This window comes from Stenella coeruleoalba, assembly GCF_951394435.1.
Source record: "Stenella coeruleoalba genome assembly, chromosome: 5".
Classification (NCBI taxonomy): domain Eukaryota; kingdom Metazoa; phylum Chordata; class Mammalia; order Artiodactyla; family Delphinidae; genus Stenella; species Stenella coeruleoalba.
The window spans coordinates 85728356-85754003 of record NC_137150.1 but is presented as its reverse complement, the minus strand read 5'-3'; the positions used below and the strand labels follow the sequence as shown (position 1 = coordinate 85754003).

The 25648-nt window shown below is 41.3% G+C and overlaps 1 long non-coding RNA gene across 1 annotated transcript; it reads left to right on the top strand.

The window, feature by feature from the left end:
• On the top strand, positions 1 to 25224 carry LOC307186623. The gene is made up of 2 exons (XR_013828431.1): positions 1 to 225; positions 22567 to 25224. It is a non-coding gene; the product is annotated as an uncharacterized lncRNA (long non-coding RNA).
• Positions 25225 to 25648: the final 424 nt, after the last annotated feature.

The following is a 25648-nucleotide window of genomic DNA, read 5'->3' as shown; positions in this document are numbered from 1 at the left end:
CAGCAGCGGGGAGGGGGCCGAGCTCTCGCGGGGCTGCGCTGCGCTCTAGACCGCAGGGCGGGCAAAGCGTGTCTGCACACGGCCGCCTCCGCCATCTTGAACTGCAGTGTCGGGTCCAGCCGCTTCTCAAGAGGAAATCTGGTGTGAAGCGCCGGAGGTGAGGCGTCTGCCCGTGGCACCCTATGAGCAAGTGAAACTAGACGAAGCACTGAGGAAAGAAAAAAGGTTAGAACCAATTTTATTATCTAGTTTCTTTCTTTCTTTTTTTTTTTTTTTGCGGTACGCGGGCCTCTCACTGCTGTGGCCTCTCCCGTTGCGGAGCACAGGCTGCGGACGCGCAGGCTCAAGCGGCCATGGCTCACGGGCCCAGCCACTCCATGGCATGTGGGATCTTCCCGGACCGGGGCACGAACCCGCGTCCCCTGCATCGGCAGGCGGACTCTCAACCACTGCGCCACCAGGGAAGCCCTCTAGTTTCTATTTTTATTACCCAGGATTTGTTAATAGGCTTGGTCAGTGACAAATGTCTCTTCTGTCTTTTGTCCTGTGCCTCCGTCTTGAGGAGTGCTGAGGGGCGAAGGTCCATATTCTGTAAGTGGTTCCTGCTGATTTGGGGTGTCAGCCATCGTAACCTTGGGTAGAAGAGCAGAACTTCTCCCCAGCTGCCTTTAGATATGTTTCGTTGTCACCAGGCCCGAGCCCAACTCTTTGTGTCCCTGAGCACCGCCATTTGGAGTTTTATAGTTACTCATGGCCCAAATATTAGCAAGAGAATAATGGTCTTAAGGGACCCAGGAAAGGGAAAAACCACGTGATACCAGGGAGGGCCTGTTTTACCCAGCTGCAAGTTTGTTCAGTCAAATGAGGCTGAATAGCTTGAAGTCGAAGCCGGTGTCACTGGCCACCGTTGCCACAGTGCCTGTTACCTTTTTTATGGTGATAGTGTGATATATGGTTCCCCCCGCCAAGGTCACTAGCACCCCTATAAGTGCAGTGTTTCCTGCAATTAGGAGTCCTTTCCTGTTTTAGGTTGGGTGTGACAGATCCAACAATCAGTGAAGTTCCATCCTTCCTGAATATCCCTGGTCACATTTTTGTTGTTTTTCGGAAGAGAAGCTTCAGGTCAGAGGGAGGTTCACACAAGTAGTCGTGGGGGTCCATTGCCCCAGGTTGTCTCTCCGGAGGTTGGGGCTGGGGAGGCCCCTTCACTCGAATGTGATGTGCCCCTGGAGTGATCCCCTGCAACTTCAGGGCAGAAGGGGTGGTTAGGATACCCAAGTGGGGTCCGTTCCACTTAGGAGTAAGCTGATCTTGTGGGCTGCCTGTTTTCCAGGTTTTTAGCTTCACCCAGTATCCTGGCTGGAAAGAGTGGAGGGCCAAATTGGTGGGTGTGGGCAGCACCTGGTTACCATATTCTGTGAGAGCTTTCATGTTTTCTCCTACCTGGAGGGCATACTGAATTGTTCCATTTCAAGGGTGTTAAGGTGTCCCTTCTCTCAGGCTTGGCAAATGGGTCTACCACATAAATTCAAGTGCACTTAACTTTAATTTATCCCTTGGGGCTAACTGCAATTGAGAGTAACTTAATCCGATTTTCTTGAGTCTCCTGGCATAGTTTGACTAAGGTTCATTTTAAGGTCTGATTGGATCTCTCTACTTTCCCAGACAATTGGGGTCTCCAGGCTGAGTGCAAGGTGCATTTTAAGCCCAGGGCACTTGTTATCCGTTTTGTCACTTGACACACGAATGCTGGGCCATTATCAGTTTGTAGGGATCCTGGGAGCCCAAACCTGGATATTATCTCTTTTAGTAATACTTTAGCCACTTTGGCTGCCATTTCACTTCTAGTGGGGAACACTTCTACTCACCCTGAAAATGTATCCACTAGCACCAAGATATACCTGAAGTTGCCCGATGCACTTGGTGTGACAGTGAAATCAATCTGCCAGTCTTTCCCAGTCTGATGGACCTTATGTGGAGGCGTCTGGGGGGTCTGGTATTGGGGTTGTGGATTGTACAGATGGGGCATGTCTCAACTAACTGATTGATAATGCTTTTCGTGCCAGGAGTTACCATGACCTCAACTGAACAATTATATAGGGGTTCCTTCCTGTAGTGAGTTCCTTGATACAACTTCCCTGATGGCTTGACAAGCTGCAGTTTGGGGAAAGAAGGATTGCCCATATTTATTAACTAGCTATCCAGGGTCTCCTAGATCTCTACTGAAGCCCTATTTCTGGACTGTGTCTAATTCTTCCTTTGTGTAGACTGGGGAGTAATTGGCTGGATCTGGCCTTTTAGGTATGAAGGGTAATTGTCAACTTACTGGTTCTAGGGCCACCCTTTCAGCCCCTACGATGAATCACTACCACTGTTTTTGGAAGCTGCACTGCTTCTAGGGATCTCAATATGTTTAAGCCAGTTTTTACCTGCTTATTCTCTGCAGTAAGCATACCTCTTTCTTTCCAAATAGGCTGTGTGCATATAGGATGGCATACACATACCGGGAATCTTCATAAACTTTTAAGATCTTCCCTGGGAGGTCACTGCATATTCCGCTAATCTTTTTCCCTTTCTCATAAAACTGTTCCCATCTGTGAACCATTCCTCATCAGTGTTTCGAAGAGGCTCACTTCCTAGGTTGGGGCAACTGGAATAGATCATGTCTGTGGTTTCTATACAGTCATGCTCCATCCAGGAGCTCCATTTCTGTGGGTAGCAGGGTGGCAGGATTTAGCATGTGACAAGTTCTTATGGTAGCCACCTGGTTGTCTAAAAACATAGCCTGAACTTGAATTCACCTTCCAGGGGATAGCCATTCTGTCCCCTTAGAACTTACTAAAGCCTGAACCTGGTGTGGAGTCCATATAGTGATTGGCTGACCAAAAGTTAACTTTTCAGCCTCTTTTAGTAGGGTTGTAGTAGCTGCTACTGCCCGTAGGCAAGGAGGCCATCCCTTAGTTGTTTGATCTAATTGTTTATAGAAATAAGCAACCACCAGAGTAAGGGGTCCTGGTTTTTGAGCTAATATCCCAAGGGTGATTCCCCTTCTTTCCTGAATGAAAAGCTTAAAGGGTTTAGCTAAATCTGGGAGGGCCAGGGCAGGGCCCTGAAGTAATTGCTTTTTCAATTCTTTTTTTTTTCCCTTGGGGCAATAAAGACCAGATAATTTATCTGGTCCCATTTATAATGAAGAGACAGTGGGTTCACACTCAGAAGACTTAATTACAAAGTAACATACCGACAAGGAAAAAATTGTCCATCTGCCTATCTGTCTATTCATAAAATCACTTAATCTTTGTTTTGGTGGAGACCTTAGAAGTCTTCTGTCCCAACCAGGCACACAAAACATTTTTTTTTCTTTTCAAACACACTTGACAATTTATTTATTCAAACATATCCTGTTTCTACTTGAATGTTTCCGATTAGGGGCAACTCACTTCTTTTCAAGAAAACCTAGTTCAGCAGCCAGCACATATAGACAGCCAGTAATGTTTGCTGAATGACTACTTGAAGTAACTTACAGCCTTTTAGGGTTTTGCAGCGGGAAAGGACCATAGAGTGTGGAAAAATGAGACTTATATTGGTTAATGAGATGTATGTTGTTATTTAGTTATTAGTGACAGGTTGGAATAACAACTCCGGCCTCTCATTTCCGGAGAGACAAGGAGAAGCCAGGAGAAAAAAAGACTTCCTGGGGTGAATGGGCGTCATGTAGAGAAGGGATTCACCTAATTTTGACTTGTTCCAGAGAGGGCAAAGCCAGGGGTAAGAAAACTGGTAGTTGCTTATAAGCCAATTTCAGCTGAATTCAGGGAAGAGGTTTTTAATTGTTAGAATTGCTTTTTCAATTCTTGAAAGGTCCCTTCGCATTCTGAATTCCATTCAAAAGGATCATCGTCCTTTCCTTTCAACTTTTCATATAGACGTTTAGCATAATTAGAGATCCAGATGGGCAAAACCTGGCCGCCCCCAGGAAACCCCTAAGCTGTCTTCTAGTTTTAGGAGGGGCAAGGCTGCAAATGGCTTCTTTCTTCTCCTGAGGTAGGCTTCTCTGGCCTTCTGTGAGAATGAAGCCTGGATAGGTCACCCTATTTTGTGATATTTGAGGATTTTTCTTGGACATCTCATATCCTTTATCAGCTGAGCTGTTCAGAGTGGTTACAGTGTTTTTGTCAGAGGCTTCCTTAGTAGGGCTGGTGGTCAGAATGTCATCTACATACTGAAAGAGGATTCCCTTCTCCAGATGTATAACTTTTATGTCCTTAGCTAAAGTTTCCTCAAAGATGGCAGGGGAATTTTTGAACACTTGGGGTAAGACTGTCCAGCAGTGTTGTTTTTGTTGTGTGTTTGGTTCCTGCCAAATTTTTCAAAAGCAAAAATTTCGTGTGACTCTGGGGCTAATGGAATACAGAATAACAGAAGAAGGCAATTTTTAAATCTAATAATACAGAATACCAGGTCCTGGTGGATGGTAGCATGACCAGCAGGGTATAGGGATTAGGGACAACTGTATATATATCCCAGGTAGCTTCACTGACTGCCCTGAGGTCCTGTATTATGCGGTATTCCCCACTGGCTTTCTTTATGGGGAGAATTGGGGTATTACAGGCTGATTGGCCTGGTCTAATAAAGCCTTGATCAGTTAGGCCCTGTATAACAGGGACAATGCCCAACAAGTTCTCCTGATTGCCATGTATGTCCAGGTTTTAGTTGGACTATCACGAGACTGGCTTCTACAGTTTGTCCCACACATCCATGGGCCTGGGGAGGTCAACTTGCTCTGTCCAGGGAGGTTTGTCCTCAGCCATTAACATTATCACCTTGTGCCTTTTTTCTGATGCCGATCTCCAATTTGTCTCCCATTAGGTGGATAATAGTTCTCAATTTATGTAAGGTATCTCTTCCTAACAGGGATGCAGGGCATTCAGGAATGTATAGGAAGGAATGGCTGAGAGTATGCTCTTCCAATTTGCATTCTAATGGCTCTATGAATGCCCATCCTTGGGCCTTCCCTGATACCCCCATAATTTTACCACTCTTGTGACTGGGTTTGCCTGATCTGATATTCAGAACTGAGTAAGTGGCACCAGTGTCGACTAAGAATTCAACAAGCTTTTCCCCTATGTCCAGCGTCAGCCAGAGCTCCTTGGGGGTCAATTGGAGCGTCAGATTAGGAGACCCCTGGCTCCATCATTGTTCATCTATTTGGACCATCTGCCTTTGAGGGTAGTGGCCAGGATCTGCCATTTCCAACCCCCTCCAGGGGTGGTGAAGCCATTCTCCCTTCCAGTGTTCCTCTGGTTTACATATGACACAGTGATTGGATCCTAGTTTCCTTGGCTTGCTATCCCTTAGTGGGGACCAGTGTTGACCCCTGGAAGTCAGCAGGAGGGCAAAGAGCCATGGTGCAGCTGCTACTGCCTTGTACAGGGGTCAGGAGGATAGTGCTACTGGTGAGACAGTGGGCAAGATTTCCTCGGCTTCTTCTTGCCCACAAGTTCCCATCACCCCTGGGCCGCCTGGCACTGCGGGAAGGCCAGCCAGAGGCAATGGGCAGGCAGGCATGAGTTTTAGTCTCCAGTCCCCAGTGATGGCACAGTATGATTCCCTCAAGGGGGCACAGTCCAGATGACCCTGGGGGCTATGCAGTGTGCGTACCGCTCCCGACTATCAGGTTGTTGGGCAGAGTCACTCTGAATTCAGTGGAAGGCTGCCACCATTCTACCCTGTCAGAGTGTACCCAAGATCAGAGGCAATCATTCCCATGCAAATCTCCAAAACGTCCACTGTCCTCCAGCTGGAGCCAGAGTGAGTCTGAAGCCTAGTAGGTTGGTATAGGCAGCAGGGCCATGGTCAATACCATCTGGGCTGCCAAAAATTTGTTACCGAACTCCCTGAATTGGTCCCCAGTAAGGGGTCGTCTGCCCTGTGTTGCTTATGCCAATAGAACAAGACTGTTCAGAAGCAAAAGAAAGCTTTACTCTTTGGTCAGAGAATGGAGTGGTTCAAGCCTGTGCTCTAGAGTACATGCTCTCCCTGAAGGACCCTTGGCGGGGCTGTTTTATAGAGTCCTTATGGGGGTGGAGTGCTTGTGGGTCAGGTACAGCTATGCTGGTCACTTCACTCCAGATAAAAGTGCTGGGTGCAGCATCCCTGCACACGGTCCACCATGCTGAAGTGTCGGCTGCAGCCATTTCACACTAGGAACTCTGGTCTGAAGGGCCAGGTGCAAGGCCTCTGCACGCAGCACCCTATAAGCAAGTGAAACAAGACTAAGCACAAAGGAAAAGAAAAAAAGGTTGGACTTTATTTTATTACCCAGATTCTATTTTTATTTCCCTTCAATTGTTAATGTGCTTTGCCAGTGACATAACCTGCCCAGCAATGGAGAATACCAGGAGCCAAAAATACACATTTCATCTAAACAGTCTTGAACTTTCTGAAGTGTCAGCTACCAAGCTGCCCTTTGTACATGACCTATAGTGTCTCAGTCGGGAGTTTTTTCTGCACACATCAGTCAGTGGCACCCTTTGACAAAGTATGACACTCCACTGTGGATCTATGATACGTCCTAAATAGTAGAAAAAAGAAGAGAACTAAGATATGGGAGTTGTTGCAAGAAAACTCTATTGTGAGCAGTAGCAAGAAAACAGAATTGGAAGAGAAGCCCCCTGGCCAGGAAGATGCAGCCAGGAGCTCCCACCAGAAAGATTCCTCTGGTTCATTACAGTATCCAGACATGGGGTTGGCTTCCAAGGCAAAAGCACAAAGCATTAACATCAGAACAAACATTAATATAGCCTCCCACTCTACAGAGAAGAACACAAATCTTTCAACTTCATCTCAATTTCCGTTAAGTCCTTTAGAGAAGTTTTCTGATGAATCTGCATAAAATCCGCTTTATAAAAATTGGTTTAATGGCCTCCTTGATTGGGACATTTCTGTTGCATAAAACATGGGATGACTGCCATTGAACAAAGTGTCCCCTTTATATTTCTCAAGACTAGAGAGAATAGAGTACAAAGTATGAAGAACTTTTTCTCCTCTCCCATTCTCTTTCCTTCAAGTGCTTATTTTAGGCTCATATTTATAGGTTGAAGGACAGCTCTGTACAGAAATTTGAAAATCCTAACTCCCCCAATTCCAGATCTCCTAACCCAGCACTATTGAAAGTATGTTCACATACCACTGCTGACTTTTTTTTATCAGTCCCTGACAAGATTATACAGCAATTGAGAATAGCATTTAGAAATTTTTTCAGCCATTTGTCACAATAATTTTAATTTTCTTGAAGCTAATCATAAAAAGAGAGGGGCTTATATTTTGAGTATTCATCCATTAAGCAGTGGGAATTTTTAAAAACTGGTTTTTTGTTTTTTTTACTTCTAGATAGTTTGATAAGCACTATCCTGACTTGTAGTCTTTCCAGTTGCCATGCCCTAATCCATAATTATGACCTTCCAATTAGCAATGCCTAGAGTGCAAAATCAGATACCGTGTCCAATAAAAATAATCCATCACCTAACATCAGTATACTTTTTGTTTCTGTTTTTTTAACCTTGAAAACACATTAGCTCATTTTAATTTTTGCAGTCATATGAGATGGGAAAGAAAATATTATCTGCATTTTATATGTGATTCTACTGAGCTCAGAAATAGTGTGCCCTGTGTGAAATGACAAGCTGGAGAGGACCAGGAGAGAGTAGAAAGACTATTTATTGTGTTAGTGACTGTGAAGAAATTGCTTAATCTCTCTGAGGTTTACTTTCCTTATCTGAAGCAAGCAGATAATAATACCTTGCAAGTTGAAGACTTGATGAAAAAAAAGAGAAAATATGGTAATCACTTAAAAAATTGTGTTATTTGGACTTGTTAAAGATCTCTTCACTAGAACTACAGGTAAAACAATGGTATCTCACAAAAGTAGGACAGTTTTTCCAGAACCTGGCACAAATCTAATTTTCAATAAATATTAGTGGGATGAATGACTAAATGAACAAGCACAGATTTTTTTCCTTCTGTACTGAATCCTTTCTAATGCTCATAGAACTTAACCAAGAGGAACATAATCACACCAATTTTGTTCCTTATTACTATATCACTTAGGATTTCAGGGGCTGTGTCCAAGTATACATAGATTTTTGGATACTCAGTTTAGAGATCTTCAAACTCATTCTAATTAAAGAACTCCTTTCTCCAAACTTTTATCCAGAATTCCATTTTTAAAACAAACAATAAATATTCTGTTGGCATAAATAAGGTGGTCTGGTTCCTCACTCACTTAGCCTCCCTCAGGCCCCACAATAGCCCCTGAGACACCTTCTTAGACCCGTAGGGCACAGTCTGAAAACCACTGTCTTTCTAATAATGGTGACTGGGTGACCAGAACTGACAAGAATTTAGTAAGTTAGAAAAAATAAAGGGTAAGCATATAGACTTTTAGGAGCATAACTATCTCTCCTGAAAATCTCCAAGAAGTGGCCAAAAATCAATTACTACATTTACCTTTGAAAGTCCAACCTATAGTGAGTTACTCATAACCTTCCATTGTTCCACCCAATTATGCTTGCTATATGCTTTGAGAGAAGTGCAAAATTAACTGTTGGGTACAGTGGTTTTAGTTGTTTGGTTGATTTTGTGATCATCCAGAGTCAGCTTTCCTCGAATTCAAAAACAGGAAAACACAAGAAATCAATGAAGAAGTTACAAACCTCTTGATAATCTTTGGCTCTTACAAGGGTCAGGTTGTTGCAAACACTGATCTGATGAATCAGAAAAAGTGTACTTTTGGGGAAGTAGAATGAGACCTCTTCAGCAAAAATATTTGAAAGAACATGCTGCAACCTCAGGTTAGGTTCTGGGCAAGACATCAGAGGTCCCAGGAAATTTGCCTTGGCTACAGTGGTTGGTACTGCATGGGGAGCTTGGGCAAATAAAGACTGAAAAGGCAGCATCCCAAGGGCCCATCCACAATTCAGAGTGGGTTCTTATTCCCCTTGGGTCAGCTGTCAAGATGAGGAGCTTAGCTTTCGCCTTGTTGAATTCATAGAGAAGGTGGGGTATGTAATTCATTCAAGAAAGTGCCAAAATGTTGAAAGAATCACAGCCTTTTGTTCTGAGTTTCCTGGTTGAGTTCTCTTGTCTACACGGTGAGAGATGCCCCAATGTGCTGCCAATTAGTATGGTTTGAATTAGCAGCTACTGCACCAAGGTATTGTCATTCCATTTGTCCTCCCCCATTGATTCCTCTCTCTCGCTCTCTTGTAATTGAGGAAACTTTAATATACAAATTGGAATATTTTAATCTCTCTATAGACAAATTTTTGAGTCCTGGAGAGAACGGAGGAGGTGGGTAGGAGGACACAAAATACTCTAACGAATCTAGGAGGACATCTCTTTAATGTTTGAGGTAGCAGTTACATTTGACTTCGTTTTTCCTCTGCTCCAAATGAGTTTTTTCCTTCAAATCACGTGGACTTGTACATCTTAGAGCAAAGCTGTATAAAGTGACTAGTGAGATAGAGACAGATAGTAAAGGAGGCCATGATTGCCACATGAATTTCATCTGGAATAATCTCAGTGCAGTTTACAAGGTCTGTATCACCTTCTAGCCATAGGTTATAAGTTAAACAATAATACTTTTGCAATAGCAATTTAGAGAGAGATAACCTCAACATTTCACATAAGAACTTTAAAATCACATGTTTGAACATCAACTCTGACGTTAGTAAAGAAACTTGACAAATACGTTCTTAGTTTGAAGCCGTAGGATATTTCATTGAGACTCTAGGAGGGGCTGGAGACTATTTTTTTTTCCATTTTATGTGTAAGCAAAATTTAGGCCCAGAAATGTTAATGGCTGTTGTAAATGCTATGACTAGACCAAAATTTCCACATTACTGACTCTTGAACTAGCCATTAAGTCAAGACTTTATTCTAGTGGGATTCTTTGCAGAAGTAAGATTTTTTCATAGTCTTTCATAGCAATTAATTTTCTGAGCCTACATACAGAATCAAAAAGCAGGTAAAATTAGACATATTCTAGGACTAAGAAAATTGAACCAACTTTCAGTGTGTGGGGGTTTCCAAACCAAGTCTACACTGTTCACAGATTTTCTGCTACCCATAATATTTTTGAGGAGAAGAGCTTTTAAATTATTAGCTGTCTTTTTGGATTATTCTTATTTCAACTAGAAGAACTAGAAACTGCATGTGGACTCAATAAAGACCCCAGCTGCTGCTAGCCCTATAATTGAGAGTGTTAGAATTTTTAAATCATTTGACTTTGATTAACTCCCTGGGAAAGATGGCATGGGGTGAGATAGAGAGATGTGTAGGTCACAGGGTCATGATAAAATGTTCATTTCCATGTGGACAGCCAGAAGATGGACACTGGGAAGAAGTAGTGAACGGCTTGATGGAATATCTTTTTTTTGTTGTTGGAATATCTTTCATGGAAGCAATGTGTCTGTTGGGCAGTTGGTAACCTGAGAGGAGGTACACTCAGGTGGAGCAGAGAAGAAATCCGTAAAGATTGTATGAATTTTATTTTCATTCTCCTAGGCCAAGGGAAAGGAGCCAGGAAGGGAAGAAGCAAACTGAAGTTTCCTCCACTAGAGTAAGGCAACTCATGCTGCAAATTATGCTGCAAATTTTTGATTACCATCATATAAAAAGATCTGTGTACTTTTGATGAAAGCCTAGGATGGGCTTGGGGTCAAAGAGAGGTGAAGACTTTGGGATTCTTGTCAACCTTTATGCTCCCCTCCTTTGGATCACAGTCTCTAAAGCCAAGAACTAATACGTTTTGCCAAAACTAATTCATCTTGAATAATAATGGGTATGAAACCCCCAAATTATGACTTTCTAGTGGCTTTCCACAGCCATTATTTAAAATAGGATAATTATACCATATAGGCAAACTAACCAGGGTTTATACTGTTAGATTTCAGTTTGTAATATGAGCAACATGATCAGAAGTCTTTTCATGAAAGACAATATTCTTCGTATTAAATTGCTTTAAAAAGTATTCAGATATCACAGTTGTCTGTTTTTAGTTACTTCAGTGGTTTAGGGTCCCAGATTAATTAGTGCAATATCAAAAGTTTGATCTCAGAAGGTCTTTCTTAATTCCATGTCATTGCCAGGGTAAGAACTGCTTGGCCCTAAAATATGTATCGTTTTTGCTTCCTTATAGATCAACTGTCCCATAATTAATACCCATAATTCTAGGTAGACGTTTTGCTTATGCATTCATTCAACAAATATTTATTGAGCAATATGCTTGGCATCATGCCCAGTACTGAGGATTAGAAGATAAATAAGAAAAAAGGAAACAAACATTTAAGAACCTAGGCTGTCCCAGGCATTATGCCAACCAATTTACATGTAAAATGTCTTTTCATTCTAAATCAACCACACAGTGTACACATCATGACTTTTTTCCTTTAAAAATAAAACTCATTATTTTGAAAGTTATGAGTAATATATGATCATTATAAAGAATATGGAAAATATAGAAAGGTACAAAGAAGAAAATTATTATCATCTGTAATGGCAATCCCTAGAGATAATTATTATTAACTTGCAGAATCTTTTGTGTATGTGAACTAAGACTGTTCTGTGTTTGAAAAATTGTAGTGTGTCTTGAGGAGGTGTATTTTCTGGCAGAGGTGCTGAGGGGATTAGAAACTGAAGGCTTAATGCTAACTTTGCTGTTTATATGAGACTTTGTGAGATTCATCCTCCTCCCCACTCTCACCCCACTTCATCCTCAGCTGGACAATTGCTCATCTTCCTTTAAGTCTAAGGACATATTTCCTCTAGGAGCTTTTCCCTGACATTTCTTCCACACATTCACCCATAAGTTAGGTTCCCATTCTCTGCTCTTGGGGCACCCTGACTTCTTGTATGTTGCACTCTTATAATTGTAACAAAACAGTCAACTCCTATTCATCTAATGTACACTTCTCTCTTATTTATTGTTACAGCTTCACTCCCTAGCAAAGTGTCAGGTATATAAAATATTCTTTGGATTAACTGAATGAATGAAAGGTTATGGTGTAAAGACCAAAGGTTTTATAGGAATTCTGTCAGCACTAGAGGCTGTGAAAGTGGGCTAGGACCTGCTGCTCTAAACTTGGGTTCATATGTTGATGGGGGCAGTGGAGTGAGGGAAGTGCATGCCAGGATGAGGAGCAACATGACACAGAAGCTTGCTGTGGAACCTTGGGGAAGAGACTAAAGGATATGCCAATGATCCTAATTTACACAATAGATTAACTTCTGAAATTTCACTTTTTTTGGCAGTTGATTCATTTTCCTGTTCATATACACTAAATTCCAACACATGGATACACACATACACAGACACACACACACAGAGATGTAAAATTAGCATTTAAAAATTGTATTTAAGAATGCCTAAAGATTTTCAAATACAAGAGTATCTGAAAATAATACTGTAATAGTCTTAATCTCATACAATCAGTCAAATACTTGAGCAAATAGTCAGCAACACAAAGAGCCTAGAAACTTCCTGGAATTAGGAGGTGTGGAAAAGAACAAATTTCTTATTTGAGACACACTTAGGACATTTTTTATTGTTTACATCTTTATTGGAGCCTAATTGCTTTACAATGCTGTGTTAGTTTCTGCTTTATAACAAAGTGAATCAGTTATACATGTACATATGTTCCCATATCTCTTACCTCTTGTGTCTCCCTCCCTCCCACCCTCCCTATCCCACCCCTCTAGGTGGTCCCAAAACAACGAGCTGATCTCCCTGTGCTATGCGGCTGCTTCCCACTAGCTATCTATTTTACGTTTGCTAGTGTATATATGTCCATGCCACTCTCTCGCTTTGTCACAGCTTACCCTTCCCCCTCCCCATATCCTCAAGTCCATTATCTAGTAGGTCTGTGTCTTTATGCCTGTCTTACCCTAGGTTCTTCCTGACATTTTTTTTCCTTAAATTCCATATATATGTGTTAGCATACGGTATTTGTCTTTCTCTTTCTGACTTACTGCACTCTGTATGACAGACTCTAGGTCCATCCACCTCATTAAAAACAGCTCAATTTCGTTTTTTTATGGCTGAGTAATACTCCATTGTATATATGTTCCACATCTTCTTTTTTTTTTTTTTTAACATCTTTATTGGAGTATAATTGCTTTACAATGGTATGTTAGTTTCAGCTTCACAACAAAATGAATCAGTTATATATATACATATGTTCCCATATCTCTTCCCGCTTGCGTCTCCCTCCCTCCCACCCTCCCTATCCCACCCCTCCAGGCGGTCACAAAGCCCCGAGCTGATCTCCCTGTGCTATGCGGCTGCTTCCCACTAGCTATCTACCTTACGTTTGGTAGTGTATATATGTCCATGCCTCTTTATCGCTTTGTCACCGTTTACCCTTCCCCCTCCCCATAGCCTCAAGTCCATTCTCTAGTAAGTCTGTGTCTTTATTCCTGTTTCATCCCTAGGTTTTTCATGACATTTTTTTTTATTAAATTGCATATATATGTGTTAGCATACGGTATTTGTCTCTCTCTTTCTGACTTACTTCACTCTGTATGACAGACTCTAGGTCTATCTACCTCATTACAAATAGCTCAATTTCGTCTCTTTTTATGGCTGAGTAATATTCCATTGTATATATGTGCCACATCTTCTTTATCCATTCATCCGATGATGGACACTTAGGTTGTTTCCATCTCTGGGCTATTGTAAATAGAGCTGCAATGAACATTTTGGTACATGACTCTTTTTGAATTATGGTTTTCTCAGGGTATATGCCCAGTAGTGGGATTGCTGGGTCATATGGTAGTTCTATTTGTAGCTTTTTAAGGAACCTCCATACTGTTCTCCACAGTGGCTGTATCAATTTACATTCCCACCAACAGGGTAAGAGGGTTCCCTTTTCTCCACACCCTCTCCAGCATTTATTGTTTCTAGATTTTTTGATGATGGCCATTCTGACTGCTGTGAGATGATATCTCATTGTAGTTTTGATTTGCATTTCTCTAACGATTAATGATGTTGAGCATTCTTTCATGTGTTTGTTGGCAGTCTGTATATCATCTTTGGAGAAATGTCTGTTTAGGTCTTCTGCCTATTTTTGGATGGGTTGTTTGTTTTTATGTTATTGAGCTGCATGAGCTGCTTACAAATTTTGGAGATTAATCCTTTGTCAGTTGCTTCATTTGCAAATATTTTCTCCCATTCTGAGGGTTGTCTTTTGGTCTTGTTTATGGTTTCCTTTGCTGTGCAAAAGCTTTGAAGTTTCATTAGGTCCCATTTGTTTATTTTTGTTTTGTTTTTATTTCCATTTCTCTAGGAGGTGGATCAAAAAGGATCTTGCTGTGATTTATGTCATGGAGTGTTCTGCCTATGTTTTCCTCTAAGAGTTTGCTGGTGTCTGGCCTTATATTTAGGTCTTCAATCCATTTTGAGCTTATTTTTGTGTATGGTGTTAGGGAGTGAACTAATCTCATACTTTTATATGTACTTGTTCAGTTTTCCCAGCACCACTTATTGAAGAGGCTGTCCTTTCTCCACTGTACATTCTTGCCTCCTTTGTCAAAGATAAGGTGACCATATGTGCGTCGGTTTATCTCTGGGCTTTCTATCCTGTTCCATTGATCTATATTTTGTGCCAGTACCATACTGTCTTGATTACTGTAGCTTTGTAGTATAGTCTGAAGTCAGGGAGCCTGATTCCTCCAGCTCCGTTTTTCGTTCTCAAGATTGCTTTGCCTATTTGGGGTCTTTTCTGTTTCCATACAAATTGTGCAATTTTTTGTTCTAGTTCTGTGAAAAATGCCAGTGGTAGTTTGATAGGGATTGCATTGAATCTGTAGATTGCTTTGAGTAGTAGAGTCACTTTCACAATGTTGATTCTTCCAATCCAAGAACATGGTATATCTCTCCATCTATTTGTATCATCTTTAATTTCTTTCATCAGTGTCTTATAATTTTCTGCATACAGGTGTTTTGTCTCCTTAGGTAGATTTATTCCTAGGTATTTTATTCTTTTTGTTGCAATGGTAAATGGGAGTGTTTTCTTGATTTCACTTTCAGATTTTTCATCATTAGTGTATAGGAATGCCAGAGATTTCTGTGCATTAATTTTGTATCCTGCACCTTTACCAAATTCATTGATTAGCTCTAGTAGTTTTCTAGTAGCATCTTTAGGATTCTCTATGTATAGTATCATGTCATCTGCAAACAGTGACAGCTTTACTTCTTCTTTTCCAATTTGGATTCCTTTTATTTCCTTTTCTTCCCTGATTGCTGTGGTAAAACTTCCAAAACTGTGTTGAATAAGAGTGGTGAGAGTGGGCAACCTTGTCTTGTTCCTGATCTTAGTGGAAATGCTTTCAGCTTTTCACCATTGAGGATGATGTTGGCTGTGGGTTTGTCATATATGGCCTTTATTATGTTGAGGAAAGTTCCCTCTATGCCTACTTTCTGCAGGGTTTTTATCATAAATGGGTGTTGAATTTTGTCAAAAGCTTTCTCTGCATCTATTGAGATGATCATATGGTATTTCTCCTTCAGTTTGTTAATATGGTGTATCATGTTGATTGATTTGTGTATATTGAGGAATCCTTGCATTCCTGGAATAAACCCCACTTGATCATGGTGTATGATCCTTTTAATATGCTGTTGGATTATGTTTGCTGGTATTTTGTTGAGGATTTTTGCATCTATGTTCATCAGTGATATTGGCCTGTAGTTTTCTTTCTTTGTGACATCCTTGTCTGGTTTTGGTATCAGGGTGATGGTGGACTAGTAGAATGAGTTTGGGAGTGTTCCTCGCTCTGCTATATTTTGGAAGAGTTTGAGAAGGATAGGTGTTAGCTCTACTCTAAATGTTTGATAGAATTTGCCTGTGAAGCCATCTGGTCCTGGGCTTTTGTTTGTTGGAAGATATTTAATCACAGTTTCAATTTCAGTGCTTGTGATTGGTCTGTACATATTTTCTATTTCTTCCTGATTCAGTCTTGGCAGGTTGTGCATTTCTAAGAATATGTCCATTTTTTCCAGGTTGTCCATTTTATTGGCATAGAGTTGCTTGTAATCTCTCATGATCTTTTGTATTTCTGCAGTGTCAGTTGTTACTTCTCCTTTTTCATTTCTAATTCTATTGATTTGAGTCTTCTCCCTTTTTTTCTTGATGAGTCTGGCTAATGGTTTATCAATTTTGTTTATCTTCTCAAAGAACCAGATTTTAGTTTTATTGATCTTTGCTATCATTTCCTTCATTTCTTTTTCATTTATTTCTGATCTGATATTTATGATTTCTTTCCTCCTACTAACTTTGGTTTTTTTTTGTTCTTCTTTCTCTAATTGCTTTAGGTGCAATGTTAGGTTGTTGATTCGAGTTGTTTCCTCTTTCTTAAGGTAGGATTGTATTGCTATAAACTTCCCTCTTAGCACTGCTTTTTCTGCATCCCATAGGTTTTGGGTTGTCGTGTCTCCATTGTCATTTGTTTCTAAGTGTTTTTTGATTTCCCCTTTGATTTCTTCAGTGATCACTTCGTTATTAAGTAGTGTATTGTTTAGCCTCCATGTGTTTGTATTTTTTACAGATCTTTTCCTGTAATTGATATCTAGTCTCATAGCATTGTGGTCGGAAAAGATACTTGATACAATTTGAATTTTGTTAAATTTACCAAGGCTTGATTTGTGACCCAAGATACGATCTATCCTGGAGAATGTTCCATGAGCACTTGAGATAAATGTGTATTCTGTTGTTTTTGGATGGAATGTCCTCTAAATATCAATTAAGTCCATCTTGTTTAATGTATCATTTAAAGCTTGTGTTTCCTTATTTATTTTCATTTTGGATAATCTGTCCATTGGTGAAAGTGGGGTGTTAAAGTCCCCTACTGTGAAAATGTTACTGTCGATTTCCCCTTTTATGGCTGTTAGTATTTGCCTTATGTATTGAGGTGCTCCTGTGTTGGGTGCATAAATATTTACAATTGTTATATCTTCTTCTTGGATCGATCCCTTGATCGTTATGTACTGTCCTTCTTTGTCTCTTCTAATAGTCTTTATTTTAAAATCTATTTTGTCTGATATGAGAATTGCAACTCCAGCTTTCTTTTGGTTTCTATTTGCATGGAATATCTTTTTCCATCCCCTTACTTTCAGTCTGTGTGTGTCTCTAGGTCTGAAGTGGGTCTCTTGTAGACAGCATATATATGGGTCTTGTTTTTGTATCCATTCAGCCAATCTGTGTCTTTTGGTGGGAACATTTAGTCCATTTACATTTAAGGTAATTATCAATATGTATGTACCTATTCCCATTTTCTTAATTGTTTTGGGTTCGTTATTGTAGGTCTTTTCCTTCTCTTGTGTTTCTTGCCTAGAGAAGTTCCTTTAGCATTTGTTGTAAAGCTGGTTTGGTGGTGCTGAACCCTCTCAGCTTTTGCTTGTCTGTAAAGGTTTTAATTTCTCCATCAAATCTGAATGAGATCCTTGCTGGGTAGAGTAATCTTGCTTGCAGGTTTTTCTCCTTCATCACTTTAAGTATGTCCTGCCAGTCCCTTCTGGCTTGCAGAGTTTCTGCTGAAAGATCAGCTGTTAACCTCATGGGGATTCCTTTGTGTGTTGTTTTTCCCTTGCTGCTTTTAATATGTTTTCTTTGTATTTAATTTTTGACAGTTTGATTAATATGTGTCTTGGCGTATTTCTCCTTGGATTTATCCTGTATGGGACTCTCTGTGCTTCCTGGACTTGATTAACTATTTCCTTTCCCATATTAGGGAAGTTTTCAACTATAATCCCTTCAAATATTTTCTCAGTCCCTTTCTTTTTGTCTTCTTCTTCTGGAACCCCTATAATTCGAATGTTGGTGCATTTAATGTTGTCCCAGTGGTCTCTGAGACTGTCCTCAGTTCTTTTCATTCTTTTTTCTTTGTTCTGTTCTGCTGTAGTTATTTCCACTATTTTATCTTCCAGGTCACTTATCCGTTCTTCTGCCTCAGTTATTCTGCTATTGATCCCATCTAGAGTATTTTTAATTTCATTTATTGTGTTGTTCATCATTGCTTATTTCATCTTTAGTTCTTCTAGGTCCTTGTTAAATGTTTCTTGCATTTTGTCTATTCTATTTCCAAGATTTTGGATCATCTTTACTATCATTATTCTGAATTCTTTTTCAGGTAGACTGCCTATTGCCTCTTCATTTGTTAGGTCTGGTGGGTTTTTATCTTGCTCCTTCATCTGCTGTGTGTTTTTCTGTCTTCTCATTTTGCTTATCTTACTGTGTTTGGAGTCTCTTTTTTGCAGGCTGCAGGTTCGTAGTTCCCGTTGTATTTGGTGTCTGTCCCCAGTTGCTAAAGTTGGTTCAGTGGGTGTGTAGGCTTCCTGGTGGAGGGGACTAGTGCCTGTGTTCTGGTGGATGAGGCTGGATTTGTCTTTCTGGTGGGCAGGTCCACGTCTGGTGGTGTGTTTTGGGGTTTCTGTGGACTTATTATGATTTTAGGCAGCCTCTCTGCTAATGGGTGGGGTTGTGTTCCTGTCTTGCTAGTTGTTTGGCATAGGATTTCCAGCACTGTAGCTTGCTGGTCGTTGAGTGAACCTGGGTGTTGGTGTTGAGATGGAGATCTCTGGGAGATTTTCCCCGTTTGGTATTATGTGGAGCTGGAAGGTCTCTTGTGGACCAGTGTCCTAATGTTGGTTTTCCCACCTCAGTGGCACAGCTCTGACTCCTGGCTGGAGTAACAAGAGCCTTTCATCCACACAGTTCAGAATAAAAGGGAGAAAAAGTAGAAAGAAAGAAAGAGAAAGAAAGGAAGGAAGGAAGGAGAAGGGAGGAAGGAAGGAAGGAGGGAAGGAAGGAAAGAAATAAAGAAGATAAACTAGTTATTAAAATAAAAAATAATTATTAACAAAAAAAATTTTTAAAGAAGAAAAAAAGGGACGGATAGAACCCTAGAACAAATGGTGGAAGCAAAACTTTACAGACACAATCTCACACAGAAGCATACACATACACACTCACAAAAAGAGGAAAAGGGGAAGAAATCATAAATCTTGCTCTCAAAGTCCACCTCCTTAATTTGGGATGATTGGTTGTCTATTCATGTATTCCACAGATGCAGGGTACATCAAGTTGATTGTGGAGCTTTAATCCACTGTTTCTGAGGCTGCTGGGAGAGATTTCCCTTTCTCTTCTTTGTTCTCACAGCTCCCGGGGCTCAGCTTTGGATTTGGCCCCGCCTCTGCATATAGGTCGCTGGAGAGCGTCTGTTCTTCGCTCAGACAGGATGATGTTAAAGGAGCAGCTGCTTCAGGGGCTCTGGCTCACTCAGGCCGGGGGGAGGGAGGGTTACGGAGTGCGGGGCGAGCCTGCTGCGGCAGAGACCGACGTGACATTGCACCAGCCAGAGGCACGCCGTGCCTTCTCCCGGGGAGGTTGTCCCTGGATCCCGGGACCCTGGCAGTGGCGGGCTGCACAGGCTCCCCGGCAGGGAGGTATGGATAGTGACCTGTGCTCGCACACAGGCTTCTTGGTGGCGGCAGCAGCAGCCTTAGCGTCTCCTGCCCGTATCTGGGGTCCGCGCTTTTAGCCGCGGCCTGCGCCCATCTCTGGAGCTCCTTTAAGCAGCGCTCTTAATCCCCTCTCCTTTCTCAAGAGAAAGTCTCTTGCCTCTTCGGCAGATCCAGACTTTTCCCCGGACTCCCACCTGGCTAGCCGTGGTGCACTAAGCCCTTGCAGGCTATGCTCATGCCGCCAACCCCAGTCCTCTCCCTGCGCTGTGACCGAAGCCCGAGCCTCAGCTCCCAGCCCCGCCCGCCCCGGCGGGTGAGCAGACAAGCCTCTGGGGCTGGTGAGTGCCGGTGGGCACCCATCCTCTGTGCGGGAATCTTTCCGCTTTACCCTCCACACCCCTGTTGCTGTGCTCTCCTCCGCGGCTCCGAAGCTCCCCGCCTCCGCCACCCGCAGTCTCAGCCCACGAAGGGGCTTCCTAGTGTGTGGAAACCTTTCCTCCTTCACAGCTCCCTCCCACTGGTGCAGGTCCCGTCCCTATTCTTTTGTCTCTGTTTATTCTTTTTTCTTTTGCCCTACCCAGGTACGTGGGGTGTTTCTTGCCTTTTGGGAGGTCTGAGGTCTTCTGCCAGCGTTCAGTAGTTGTTCTGTAGGAGTTGTTCCATGTGTAGATGTATTTCTGTGGGGAGGAAGGTGATCTCCATGTCTTACTCTTCTGCCATCTTCCCCTCGTCTCCTGCCATAGCCTAGGACATTTTTTAAAAGAAATTCATTAAAAGGAACACTTTTGAGGAAGTGCTTTCTTGTGATATCTTTTGCTTTTTGGCTTCTTTCCAAACCAGATGAGAAGTATCAGTTAAGAAGTCTAAAGTCTGCTGCTTAGAATTTTCTTACATTTGCAGTAAGGAGATGTAGTTGCTATATGAGTTCTGCCCTCCCTACTGTCATTTGCCTTAGCATTCTCCGTACCTTGCTGATTCAAGGAGTGTCGGCAGAGCCGGCACAGCCTTTGCGATTACCTAGTCCAGCTCCATCATTTTGCAGTTGAGGAAAACAGAGGGATGAAGAGACTTCCTAAGCATTCATGCTAGTTGCTGACAACTAGAACTCAGGCTTCTGGAGTCCCTTTCCCTCCAGTGTCCTTTGCCTGATCATACAGTCTCCCAGGATGAGCTGTCTTGGTATGTGTTTTGAGAAAGGAGGGTGAGGTAATGTTCAGAATTGGAGACTGACTAATCACTTATGTGACCATGGCCACAATTAGTCCAAAGGGACCCAGACTTCCATGCATTGTAAAGACCCAAAGGAAGTATAATGTTCTAGTGCAGAAATAAGCAGGCTTGCAGTGCTGCCAGGTATCTGCAAAGGAGCTTCATACAGCCTGATGGACCTCAGATCTGGAATCACTATCACTATCCTGAGATGAAAAAAGAAAGTTACAGGAAAGGGATTTGGAATGACATTAACTGGTTATTTAAATTAAATTTACAGAACTAGATCTGCATCCAATCAACATTTGGAGAGTATATTTTTCACCTTATTTAGAGGGTATTTTGAGAATATCAGCAATAACAGATAAAAGTAATATTAGACAAAAAGGGAAGACCTCCCCATACATGTACCACTCCCATTAAATTCAGAAAAGAGGAAGAAAAGATATAGAAGCCACACTTTGAAAAGAAACAATCGGGTCATTTTACCACTTCAGTTACATCTTGTGGGATGTTGAGACACAAATGGAACTCTTGTAAAACATGCAAATGACTGAAGGCTCATCACACACGACCTAATGAAGATGAATATATGTGAAACAACCTAAGTGAAGGTAGCCTATAAAGAATGGCAATGCCCTGAACCAGGTTCTCCTGTGCTAGGGGAATGTAGAGAACAGACTTTCATCCTTCTGTGAAGTAAAAATAGAGTCGAGGCTGGGCCATGTGCCTGGCCAACTCACCCCTGGAGCTCAGCACATTTGGGCTCTTGCTTTACAGAGAAAAGCAAGGAATAATATAATCCTCCTAGTCCTCGGGCCACAAAGATCCTCAAATCCATTCTCAATCTGTCAGGGTGCTAATCTGTTTTGAACATTCAGTCCTTCTTTCCAGAAAGGTTTTTTTTAAAAATAAATTTATTTATTTTATTTTTGGCTGCTTTTATTTATTTTATTTTTGGCTGCGCACGGGCTTTCTCTAGTTGTGGTGAGTGGGGGCTACTCTTCGTTGTGGTACGCAGGCTTTTCATTGCAGTAGTTTCTCTTGTGAAACATGGGCTCTAGGTGCGTGGGCTTCAGTAGTTGTGGCACTTGGGCTCAGTAGTTGTGGCTCACGGGCTTAGTTGCTCCGTGACATGTGGGATCTTCCCGGACCAGGGCCCGAACCCATGTCCCCTGCACTGGCAGGTGGATTCTTAACCACTGCGCCACCAGAGAAGTCCCAGAAAGTTTTTCCAGAGTAACCCAGCCTTCCTCCAAACTGCCAACACAGCCTGACTTCTGTGTTCCTTCAGTTGGAATTTTATTGCCATACATCGGCTGCCTGGTTTGTTTGTTTCCCCACTAATTTAGAAGCTGCTTAACAAAAATCTGACTCTTGATGTGATATTGGCCTGTCATTTTCTTTTTTGTGCAGTATTTTTTTCTGCTTTTGATATCAGGGTGATGGTGGCCTCATAGAATGAGTTTGGAAGTGTTCTTCCTCTGAAACTTTTTGGAATAGTTTCCAAAGAATAGGTATTAACTCTTCTCTAAATGTTTGACAGAGTTTGCCTGTGAAGCCATCTGGTCCTGGACTTTCGTTTGTTGGGAGTTTTTAAATCACAGATTCAATCTCAGTACTTGTGATTGGTCTGTTCATATTTTCTATTTCTTCCTGGCTCAGTCTTCAGAGATTGTATCTTTCTAAGAATTTGTCCATTTCTTCTAGGTTGTCCATTTTATTGGCATATAGTTGCTTGTAGTAGTCTCTCATGATCTTTTGTATTTCTGTGATGTCAGTTGTAACTTCTTTTTCATTTCTAATTTTATTGATTTGAGCCCTCTCCCTTTTTCCCATAGCTGCCCCCTGCCTTCCCAGGAGACCCTCCAAGACCAGCAGGTAGGTCTGACCCAGGTTCCTATGGAGTCATTGCTTTTGCCCTGGGACCCGGTGCATGTGGAACCTTGTGTGCGTCCTCCAAGAGTGGAGTCTCTGTTTCCCCTTGTCCTGTGGAGCTCCTACAGTCAAGCCCCACTGGCCTTCAAAGCCAAATGCTCTGGGGGCTCCTCCTCCCAATGTCAGACCCCTAGGCTGGGGAGACTGTTGCGGGGCTTAGAGCTCTCACTCCTGTGGGAGAACCTCTGCGATATAATTATTCTCCAGTTTGTGAGTTGCCCACCTGGGTGGTAGAGGGTTTGATTATATCACAAGTACACCCCTCCTACCATCTGGTTGTTTCTTCTTTATGTCTTTGGATGTAGAATATCTTTTTTTGGTAGATTCCAGTCTTTTTTTAATCAGTGGTTGTTCAGCAGTTAGTTGTGATTGTGGTGTTCTCTGGTGTGTATATCTGTCGGTGGTCTGCAGCACTTTGCTCTGTGGTGTTCATAAAGTGGCCACGTATATGATGTATATAAGGAAAGCTGGCTTCTACAGTGTAGAGGGTTATTGTACCCTCTCTAAGCTCTCCTAGAACTATGGCTGCAATACAGACCCTGAGGTAGTGAGGGCTGTGGCGAGCAAAGAGTGAGAAGATTATGGTTTAAAAGTTCCTAAGAAACTAATTTACATGATCCGTATTTACTCTCTTATGTGATTATAATCCATATAAAATGAGACCTGGTTAATGTTCTTGCTGTGAAACCAGGTGCAGCCAAGACGTTTAAACCACATCACCCTGCCTCTGAAACTTTCAAATATTTACTAGATCTTTGTTGTAATTTTCTTAAAACTTTCTAAAAATCCTCTTTAGGCAGCTTTTCTTCTCCCCAAGTTTCATATCGCCAAGGGCACCTTTCCTCAAATCTTCATGAATAAACTCCTCCATCTAGTTATATGCTGATAGATTAAAGAACAGGTTAAAGCTACAAAGAGGATCCATATACATTACCTCACTGTTGAGCTTGATGAACATTTATTGAGCACCTGCTATGTACCAGTAACTGTTCTAAGCGCTGTGGGTACAAAAATAAATACAACACAGTCCCTGCCTATTGAAATGAAAATAGCAGAGCAGGCAACATAATTGTCTCTGAGTGTAGATTCTTTCTGCACTCAGAGATTAAAGGAGGCTGTATAGCTGGTAGTGATGACATCTGAACTAAACCCAGGACTATCTAAATTTTGGATCATAACTCTCTAGTTTTCTATCCAAGCGTTTGTTTTTCACAGATTGAAAAAAATGTGAGCTATTTGGAAAACAAAAACAAAACAATGTGACAACAACAAAATCCTTTTAGTTATACCCAAATAGAATTCTTAAAAATAATAGTTAATTAAAAATAATAGTTACAGCCAACTGGAATTTGACATATCTTTCTATATGGCATTTTACTCAATTGAGCCTTTATTCAATAGAACTTTCTGAAAAGATGAAAGTGTTCTGTGCTGTTCAGTACAGTAATCACTAGCCACAGGTAACCAGTGAGCCCTTAAAATATGGTTAGTGCAACTGAATTATTTAATTTATCTTATCTTATTTTAATGAATTTAAATTTAAATAGCTACCTGAGGCTCTATCATGTGCAGATCATGGCTACATTGGGATGACATGGGAATTTTACATCTTTTACTAGAGGAGACTATTTTCCTTAACAGATAGAAAAGATATTTAACCTGCTTTAATATTTTGTGGCTTGGAGGTGAAAGTGCGGTAGAAAGAGAAACAGACAAAGATGCTGACAGGCAGAAGCACAAAAGGATGCAGCCTTTCACAAAACAAAATAAATGAATGAAAATGGTCATGGCCATCCCACATGCTCATCACTGGTAGGAAAACGATCCTCTCTCTACAGAAAGAGACAATTACACTTGCACCAGTGGGGAAAATAAGCTTGTGCTTACAGAAATCTGTTTCTAAATGAAACAGCTTGGCTATTTTTAATCTATTTAAGCCTAGACATATTACTGAATATTAATAAACTCTGTGGTCTAAAATTAATTGGTTGAATGTGGGAGAGAATTTTCTCTTTTTCTCCTCTTAATAAGAGACAAGCAAAAGTGAAACCTTAACTCTTTGGCTTGTGCATACCAAGTAAAGATTTCAGCCCTTAAAGATTCAGGTGTCTGCCCAACAGGTGGCAAAATGTTCTTTTTCTATCATTAATTCCCATAATCATCTGACTTGCACATGGTAGTATCTATGGATTTTTCTAATAAAAATACAACTTATTCATTTTGCATTTCCACAGTATAAAATATCCAAGCTGCTCAGGGTGATAAAGTTCTACCATTAGCTGTGCTCCTACACTGAGGCTGCCTAGATTTGGTGAGCAGGGTCCAGATAACTTAATAAAAAAGAGAAATTTATAATGGAATCACTGACAATAGTTTTAATTCCAATAGCCCGCATAGATACTGTCAAGCAGAGGGCATATAGAGGCCAAGACTCACGAAATTCTCATGATGCCATAATTTTCTCCCTTAATTATAAGGAATTACTCTAGAGATACAAGATACAATATAAATATATAGTAATACAAAGGTAACAGGATATGAATTTTTAATATGGAAATTATTCCATGTTTTAATATGGAAATGTCACTACGTGTTTTCTGTTTTTCTTTGCTTCTGTGCATTGGAAGGAGTGATTCAACCCATTCTAGGATGGAGGAAACTTTCTCTGCCCTCCTTTTATTTCCATCACTCTCCACCCCTAGGAAGAAAAGCAAACGTTTCTCCTTCCCCCCAGGAAGTGTCTAATGACTAAGCCTTCCTACGCTGTAAAGAGAAACTAGTGTTTAGTTGCTAGTAATTTGAGCTCTGGATTTCATAGCTATTGAAGATTATTGCGTGAAAGAAAAGTAAATAGTATAGGACTTTGAGCTTGATAAAGGGTCTAGGGCTGAAGCTCTGGAAAGTACTAAAATTTTGGGGCAGAAGGAAAGAGAAAAGGGAGTCACTGGATGGGGAGAATTGTCTGGGAAAAGGATGGGCTGGAAA